We start from the raw sequence: 10,501 nt of genomic DNA on the forward strand, positions 1-10,501 counted from the left end.
TTTTTTATGTTTTCAAGAATTTGCTTGGAAATGGGACTAAAGAAAATGTTGTGCAGGACCGGACTTGCAGTTTCCAAGCAACGTCGTGAAAACCTAAAAAACCCTATAAATGTGGACTTTGACCGTGATTTATTTAAAAAGCCCTCCGGCAATTTTTTGTTTTTTGATTTTTCTCATCTATGAACATTATAGTTTCTGAATCCGCAAAAACTTCCTAGATGTAAGCACCCTTCATTTAAAGTTAGTTCAGACGCACCGTGAGACCTTTAAAGCCCTTCTATCATCAATAGGAGGCCTTTGAGAAGCTTTTGTCATCGGCCTTTGAAGGACTTCTATCATTTATAGTAGGCCTTTGAAGGGCTTCATTTGTCAGTAGAAGGCCCTGTACTAGTTTCTATCATAAATATATCATCGAAAGAAGGCCTTTGAAGGTATTCTATCGTCAATGCACATTGGGCCCAATGACAGGTTTTTGAGGCAACAAGTCACTGGAAGCAGCTAGAGCTACCAAATTTCGTTCCAATGTTTTTAATGGGCATAAAAGTACTTCTGCAAAATTTGGTAAGAATCGGTTCAGATATAGATATAGTTTTCATGTATATGTTTCATCCGATTTAATCCGATTTTATATTTAAGCCCCACAAAGGTCACAATTTGCATCCGATCGCCTTAAAATTTGATATGGTAAATCATGTTCAGGTTAGAATCAGGTCCTGAAAATTTGGCTCTGATCGGTTCAGATATATATCTACATATATATAGAAACCTTTTCAGGTATACCATGATGTTCGAAATATAAATCTTCTGAAATGGCTGGACCGAATTTGATAAAATTTTGTTTGTAGATTCATAAGGTCTGAGAATAGATCGTAAGGTACTTTTTATACCGAAAAATGGAGGGGGTGGGGGACCTCCCCCACAACAAGTTTTAGCCAAACGCGAAATCTCAGAGATTATTAGACGCATTGGTATACAAAACAATAGTAATTGTGACCTCTATCATTAATTTATGTTTTCGAAGTAGAAAACCGCGATCGCGTCCGTTATTTGAAAACTTTATAATTACAGGTTAAGATCTTGAAATTTAGTAGGTGTTTGTAGTACCAGTTATTAAATTTAAAGATCTAGAATATTGAAGATTTCAATGCTTGGTGTAACTCGGATAAGATTACTATAAAATTTGGCGACTTGTGTCATATTGAGCATCGTCCAGTCCCAACCCAATCCAATAAATTAAAATATCCACATTTTTAAGTGTCACGCTATCTGTAAGTAATTTTCTATAAGTATTCGGATCCATACGGACATGAATTTTTTTTACACATATAGTACTCACTATTACCTTCTATCAGATATATATAGTTTCGACAATACGTCGCAATACCGCGAGTTTTATTCCAAAAACTATTTAAACTACAATACGAACTACACAAAAAATACACCACAAGTCTACTTCAAATATTCCTTACCAAACCTAACTTCTTTTATTTCTTAATCAGAATATTAATTTATATACCTTTACACGTTTTATCCATTAAAAAAACTGTTTATTATATCAGCGGTTTTTAATTGCCGAGCGAAACAAATTTGTTCTTCGTTGGATAAATTTTTATAAAATTTTACAAAGTAACATGCAATATCTTTGACAGCTCGGTATGTGACCACGAAGCGTTGCCAGGTTGAAATGATTTTGTTTCTAAGTGGCTCAAAGTGTTAAGAATCTAATCCCGTTACTAATTTATACAAATATATGACTTCAAAACTAGACTTTTTGCCTCAGAAACCTGCCATTGGGCCCAATGTGCAATGGAAGGAATTAAAGGACTTACATCGTCAATAGAAGACCTTTGAAGGGCTTCTATCATGAATAGAAGGCCTCTGAAGGGGTTTTATGGTCCTTAAAGGTCATGTTCACCAGGTAAATTTCTCTTATTTCCGCTACCAGTTGTGAATGGAGTTGCGTTGTAGCTTTCTCTAGAAGCTAACTACTTCGGTGCAGTATTGGACCATCGTATAAATTGAAAAACAAACATCGAGCAACTCACAAATCGCTCTCTATTCTAGTATGAACTCCGTTGGGGAATCAGACCATAAGTTGCCAAAGCTTCCGATGACAAATATTGATGATCAAATCTTCTGATACAGAAGACAAATACAAATAATGGTGAAAAAACTGTCATAGTATTTGTAATAAAGCATTGTAAAATAGTGTTGCCAGCCAAGTCGAACTATAGGAAAGGTTTGGAATTAATAACTGACCGTAATATTCGAATATACAATTTTGGTTTTTTTTACTGATAAATGCTTGTTTCCCAGCTTAGCCTTCGTTCACCCACTAAAATAATATTCTAATATGCCTAAAGCTATTGTGGACTTGTCGGGTGGCAGACGCTTCTATCTAAGCTATCAAGTATCCTTCAAAAGACACCTTACGAATCCGATCGTGGATTTGCAACCCCTAGGTATATTAGTTCAGTTTTAAACTTTGAGAACGGACTAAATCCACACACAGAGAAGGAATTTTTTTAAAAGCCATGTTCTGAGTGTAGAATATGGTACTGTACATTAGGGTTATAACTTTTTGCAAATATCAAAAATACCACCACATAGCCGTTTAGAGGATGGGGAAATATTAAGAAATGCATCATCATCACTATTCGACTTCCGTTGAAAATGTTCCCGCACCTATTGCAAACAAGTTTTCCATTGCAGTTATTTATTTTATTTATTTCAATCGTTCTTAAGTAAGATATTTCTTATCGACATTGGATATAATCTTCAATATCGGTCCATTCTCCATAAGTCTAATACAGAATTTAAGCCAAATAGTTATAATTAAGCGTTTACATTACTATGTTAAGTAAATCATATCTATGCTTATAAATATTTGTTTAAAAAAATTACATTCAAATTTTTTGCAAAGAAAAAAGTATCCACAGACCTTTAGAAATTCTTGTCGCTGCGGAAAAATTTTTATATTATACTATTTTTATATTATTATATTATACTGGCGTCCTATTTTCTTGGTTATAGCCCTACTGTACTCTGAGGGGATTTATCATCGCCGCACAGTGGTTCAGAAATCGATTTTCCTGGCCAAAATCCCCATTTTTTTGTTATCACCGATGTTTAATTTCAAAAAATTAGATCAAAATATTGGTAGGTGTGGTCCTGGGGCGCTCCTAAAGACGAAAAATGTTTCCCAATTTTGGAAAATACGTAATGTTTGCAAATTTCTGGAGAAAAAAACAGCCATTTCTCAGAAACTGTAAGAGATATTGTGTTCATTGTTTTTTGTTGGGTAGGTAGGATTGTTGCCTTTAAGAGTCTTTGTCTGTCGAACAAAAAAGAATTATTAAAATATCTTGATCCGTTCAAATGTTACAGAGTTTTGACAAGGAAAAAACGATTCTGAATCACTGTGCGCCGAAAATATTGATGTTCAGGTCAGGGATTGGACCGCAGACTTTGTGAGTGCTATGCGGACGTGCTTACTACTCCGGTTAAGATATAAATATATATATTGTTGAAGTTACCATATATATTGTCTCATTATGATGTTTGACACAAAATATATGTTTACTGCAACAATATATATTTTTACACATTTACAATGCCCTATTTGGTATACAGTATATAATTGTTTCATCAATATTTCTTCTCCAAAATCAAGCTCACAGAGACCATGACGCTATACAAAGACCATTGACCATAAACTCGGGAGTGATCCATGATTGCAGAATTGTTCGGCATGATATAGTTAATATCGTTAAACTTTCTTGAGTTCCAGTAACATAATGGGAAAGGAATTAGATGGTGAAACAGCCGGGGGTGACTCTTGTTCGATCGATAACCAATTGATGAATTTGTCAGGCCACGGATGTGCTACTACATCGGCAAGCTTCGTAAGTTGGATCTCAGATGTCAAACGGAATCTAAATGCAGAATATTTACTGAAATCTGGGCCCTAGTCCACGAAACAACTTATCGCTTTTCGCTTTGCACTTATCAAAATGTAGTTATATTGAAAAGTAATAATTTTTTTTTGGTTCCACGAAATAGCTTTTCAATTTCTCTTTGCACTTAGCAAATTTTTTATAACCGTACTCTTTAGAAAAGTTGTTGCGCTCTCTTGCTTAATTTTTCCGCTATCTTGCTAAGTCTCTCAGTTCTCTTGCAAAGTATGGTTGCTATTTGTGTCACAGAACATTTTATAATAAAATAAAGTGAAATAAAATAAAGTAAAACAAAATAAAATGAAATTAAATAAAGTGAAAAAATAAAATAAAATGAAGTGGAGTAAAATAAAAGAAAAATTAAATAAAATAAGATAAAATAAAATAAAATAAGATAAAATAAAATAAAATAAAATGAAATAAAATAAAATAAAATAAAATAAAATAAAATAAAATAAAATAAAATAAAATAAAATAAAATAAAATAAAATAAAATAAAATAAAATAAAATAAAATAAAATAAAATAAAATAAAATAAAATAAAATAAAATAAAATAAAATAAAATAAAATAAAATAAAATAAAATAAAATAAAATAAAATAAAATAAAATAAAATAAAATAAAAGAAAACAAAATAAAATAAAATAAAATAAAATAAAATAAAATAAAATAAAATAAAATAAAATAAAATAAAATAAAATAAAATAAAATAAAATAAAATAAAATAAAATAAAATAAAATAAAATAAAATAAAATAAAATAAAATAAAATAAAATAAAATTAAAATAAAATAAAATAAAAGAAAACAAAATAAAATAAAATAAATTAAAATAAAATAAAATAAAATAAAATAAAATAAAATAAAATTAAATAAAATAAAATATACTCTCAAATAGTTTAGGCTAAGTGTAAAATCGAGAAACATCGATTTGTATGATGGTTCGCAGGGTGTACGTTCGGAGGGTGAAAGTTCGGAATGGGGTGGTTGGAAGTTTGGAATGGGGTAGTTGCCTGGGTGAAAGTTCTGAGTGTGTGGTTGGTTTGAAGGTTGAAAGTTCGGAAAAAAGTAATTCGATCCTTAAAATTTCCTAAAAATATTTAAGAAAACCACGTATATTGTCTTCTTTGGTTGCCTCCAAAAATCTTTAAAATATCCACGCCTATTGTCTTCTTTGGTTGCCCCTAAAAATCTTTAAAAAACCACGTCTATTGTCTTCTTTGGTTGCCCTAAAACATCTTTAAAAAAAACATGTCTATTGTCTTCTTTGGTTGCCTCTAAAAATCTTTAAAAAAATCCACGCCTATTGTCTTCTTTGGTTGCCTCTAAAAATCTTTATAATATCCACGCCTATTGTCTTCTTTGGTTGCCCCTAAAAATTTTAAAAAAACCACGTCTATTGTCTTCTTTGGTTGCCCCTAAAAATCTTTAAAAAAAACACGGGGGGTTGGGTGGGATCCCTATGAGCATTAATTTTTGTATATTTTATCCATTGGGTCACACCCCGATGTTGTCAAGATGTATTACTGGCTAAGTCGGTTCTCCAAATGGAGTGGCCGCATCCTTTAACCTAGCCTAAATTTTTCTGAATATATTCTGTAAAATGTCCATAGATGTTGGTATATTGGCTCTATAAATTATTTTTAAAAATCGCTTATTTTGTGGGGCTTTAAAACTATTTCCTTAAAAATCGGGCATTACAGTTGAAGCTTGAAAAATATTTTTTTATTCCATCATTTTTCAAGAGTTCTACTTTTAATAACTTGTCGATCCTTCAAACCAAATTCTTAAAATATCCCAAATAAAATTCTCTTGCCAACATCACTTAAAAGATCACCATTTGCTGTCGATGTTCCGTCTCATTCAATTAGATATGTCTTTGCATTGTGACACTTTAACACCAACGAAAGGTTATCGGATCGGTTTAAATCTTTGGCGGCATATGTATAAAAAAGAAAAACAACAACTATCGCCAAAGTTTCACCATGTAAAAGTATTTAAAGTTCAATGACATTTTGGCAAATTTCAAAATGAAAAACACCGCGTTCTTAGCGGTTACTTTGAAGTTGTTGCCAAAAAATTTGTCTAAACACATTGCTCAAATACCCCAAAACGCTATGTGCCAATACCCAGGAACAACAACAACAGCGGCGCGATAACAACATTTGTATCGGGAATTTAAATGAGAAATACCACAGCACGCCTCAAAATCAACGCCAATGAAGAAAGACACATTAACAATTAGTTTTCAACACAAAGTACGAAAACATCGATCATTTCATCAAAGCAATGACACGAGCTGTGAAAAAATAGAACAAAATTATAAGAAAAAAAAAAAAGAACAAGAAATGTGATGGATTTAGGCGAAATTTATATGCCCTTCATCCATGAAGAAAGAAATAGACAACGTCAGTTCCTCTGTGGAACTGAGGGCCACACTCATTATTTTTCATATTATTTAGTAAAACCCACAATCAGCGGATCAGTTCACCGATTATGTATATTAAGTGCTAACTTTATAAGTAGTTTGTGTGTAATTGTGTGAGTTTAGCCATAATTGATTTAGAGACTCGTCTTAACTTAACATTAGATTTAATTATAAATCTAATGGCATATGTGTGGTAAACTGTTCCAGGTTTCCTGTTTCTCTCTAAGCCCATATAATCTACAAACGAAACGTCAAACTAAATATACCCTTTACCTCGTGCCATGCTAACATGCCACATTAAAGAACAAAAGATCACATCGAATAGTTCATTACAAGATTGATGTGTGTCCATCTAGTTGTCTGCTGGTATGTCTGTCTATCTGCCAGTGTCAATACTTCGAGGTATTCACTTAAAATCAACAAGTAAATCATTTCTTATCAATCTGAATGGTATGTTTGGTGTGTATGTTGAGGGTTGACATCATCAGCTATTAATGTGTTGAATGACATCTGTTCTCAGTATTAAATTATAAGAATTGAGGAACGTAAAAAATATTTGTGGCAATAATATGAAGGACAAATTAATTATTTTAAGAAATAACAAATCCAAATATGTAATATTTATGTAGAACAAGCACAGGTTTCACTATATCGATGCCGGTCGGTTGGCACAACTCGTAAAACGCATATTGGTCCATGGTTTTGTCTCTCCAACACACCAAGTTTTGCCTCATATTGGATGTATAATCTATTTAAACCTGCTTCTTACAACTTTAGATCTTTGCGTAAATGTTTGTATTTTTGGACCTACCATGGACATGACGATAGCACCCATGCGGGCACTGCAATGATAACTTGTTTTGCTGATGTACCGGATGTTGGCTTACTTCCGGAGATGCTGCAAAGATGTTGTGAAAAACCACCCACATTCAGATTCCCCAATGATGTGACATAGTTCATCACAGAATGGCCTATTACGAGGGTCACAAGAAAATAATCTGGCCTAGGCAAGACGCAGTGTCGCCAGGCGTCACACACTTTTTTTGGAAAGTTTGACAGTTTTTAGCCTAGGCCTCCATCTCACGGTATATAACATGGTGATCTTGCATTATCCGTGTGTGAACGGCACAACGGCCGTTTTTGGTCGACCCTCACGAACTTCGTTTTTTTTTGGCGGGTGCCGGCCACGATTGAATTCATTAAACCAGTTTTTCATAGTGCTATAGGATGGTCTTTTATCGATTATTCACGTCGAAAATTGTGAAAAATTATCGGACGAAAATGTTCACAAGTAAATTCCATTTTTTGCAAAGTGATTTTTTCAAGTCACTTTAAACAATACAACACATGGTCGTATGTCAAACCGTCAAAGTACGTATGGGCTAAAAACTGTCAAACTTTTAAAAAATGTCAAATGACGCCTGCCGACACTGCGTGTTGCCTAGGCCAGATAGTTTTCTAGTTACCCTCATACTTTTTAAGAAGTCAACAAAGTTCCTATTATGCACTACTAGTGCTGACGGTTTGATCTTATATAAAAAAGCAGCCGCTGATTCCATCCAGTCTACACATACTTCACCATACCAGAATGTTCGCCACAAGTTTCGAAAAAGGTACCATTTTCGAACATTTGGCAAATGCTTTTTCTTCATAAGAAAAATTGTTTCGGGAAATATTTATACCCTACACTACTATGTAGAAAGGGTATTATAAGTTTGTTTTGGGAAAAATTCATGTAACACCGCGAAATATTCGTCGGAGACCCCCAATGTGGTATACCAATCTTCATATCTCGGCGAGATAAAGCGATTTTGAGATGTGTGCCCGTCCGTCCGTCCGTCCGTGTGTCCATTATAAATTGTAATCAAACTCCAGGCCGCAATTATGGACCGATCGTCACGAAATTTGGTATGGAGGTTGGTTTCACATCAGAATAGATCGCTATTTTAATTGGTGATGATCGTGAAATATTTAGCGGGTGAAATGGACCAAAAACATAATTTTTATCCGATTTTGTAGCTGCTCTGTAGGTCGCAATAATAGTCCGATAGCCTCGAAATTTTAAGTAAGATAAGAGTATATGACAAAGAAGAAGCTTGCGATTTGAGATGGCGATCAGATGATATTTAGAGGGTTAAATGGACCACAACTTTTGTGTGAAAATTGTGAAATTTTTTTATAACCAGCTTATATCTTTATTCCTGAAAGACACATTCCCCACTCGTGAGTTACATTTGGAAGACGATCTCTTGACCTTTCAATTGATGTCAATTATGTTGATGTACGTGATCAGATAACAGAGTTACAGCCTAATATATCCAGTTTTTTGTTTGTAGTATAATTATAAACCCGCTAGAGGTCGCAATTATAGTTCAATAGTCACGAAATTTTGCACGTGCTAAGAGTTTAGGTAGAAGAAAATGCCTATAATTTTGAATGATGATCTGATATTATTTAGCGGGTGACATTGATCATTAATTTTGTATGAAAAATATTCAGATTTTATTTTGGGTCCATGTTTTAATTTCTGGAAGGCATATACCGGCAAAGTAGCCTACATATGGAATAATAACTACAGACCTTTCCCCTGATGCAAATTGCAATAATGTGTCTGCCAGATAACGGGAATACTGCCTAATATGTAATCGGGTTTCTGTAGAGAACCATAATTTCCTCCCATGCTACCAATTGTCTTATATCATGACAGAGACATTTTCAGTTCCGTTCATTTGTCTCTCTTACTGTCTAGCTGGCTGGTGCGCACGATAACTCCCGAACAGATGTACCGATTGGAACCAAATTTTGCACTTCATAATTTTTGACAAAACTTAGTTTAATTTCGAATATGGGCCACATCGGTTCACTCCTTCAACACCTCCCCCACAAAAGTTCAAAATTTGTCTGAAAAATTGTGTGAACGATAATTGTCAAAGTGCGAAATCTATTTGGTCCAAACTTTCCATATATTAGTATTCCCTCCAAATATAGATCCGGTAAGACTATATCATTCCACAACTTCAAGTATATCCCACACAAAATTTGGAAAGGTGAAATTTAAGAGTCCTATCGAATCGTTTTGATTTTCTTCAGCAGATTGTCCTTGCGCCTCCCCTTTGCGATGGTATAATTGCAGTGGCAAGTCCATACCTCCAGAGATTATTGCCGAAAAGGTCCAAGAAACCCTGAAAAACAAGCAAGAAACCTAACTAAAATGGCAAATCCGCAAGATAACTCTCAATGGGATTTTCTGATTGGTCCAAACTTTGCACATCCTATTATTTCATCCAGTCATGTATCAGGTTGGAATATGGACTATATCGGTCCCGTTCTTCGAGTACCTCCTACACAAAATTTGGGAAAAGTGCAGTTTAAGGACCAGTTTCGGATATATTTGAATTTTTTTAAAAGAAGGTTCTTTTCACGGTACCTATTGCAGCGGTACAATTTTTCCGGAGTAAGTCCATACTTCCTGAGATAATGGTCCAAAATTTCCAAAAAATAATTCTCAAACTTTTTCAAAAATCAGAAGTAAGATTTGGTAAAGCCTTACATTACGATACCTACGAAATATATATTTTTTATACGGCATAATTATTGTTTTTGCTTCTTTTATGGTCAGATGCTGAGGGTATATCACCGTTAGCGGAGCTGACTTATAAGTACTATCTTACTTAGTGTGTAATTGAATATGAATAATTTTGAGATTTATAAATTTGTTTGCATTCAAATTATTTGAATTTCTATTCATTATTATTAGTTATTTCTATCGGTATAAAATATGTATATAACCACCATGAACTATTTTCGAAATGCCCTGAAAATCACAAAACTGCGTGCATTACCAAGCATATGTGAGGACGATAGATCTTCAACAAACCCACAATCAATGTGAATTTTCCAATTTTGGCATATTGTTTAGAAATGTATAATTTAAAAAATTGTTCCACAAAATCCCGGTAGGGACATGGGAGGGAATGAATTCATGTTATGTCATTGATATGTGACGTATTTTTATCGCCGAATCCGAAAGGCGTGTACAAGTTGCCACTTGTAGAGAAGTTTTTCATGGCTGAAATAATCAGGAAATATCGGCAGCATTACAAAGGGGTATTATGCCAC

This window comes from Musca autumnalis, unplaced genomic scaffold, assembly GCF_047663935.1.
Source record: "Musca autumnalis isolate F117 unplaced genomic scaffold, ASM4766393v1 scaffold_2, whole genome shotgun sequence".
NCBI classification, from domain to species: domain Eukaryota; kingdom Metazoa; phylum Arthropoda; class Insecta; order Diptera; family Muscidae; genus Musca; species Musca autumnalis.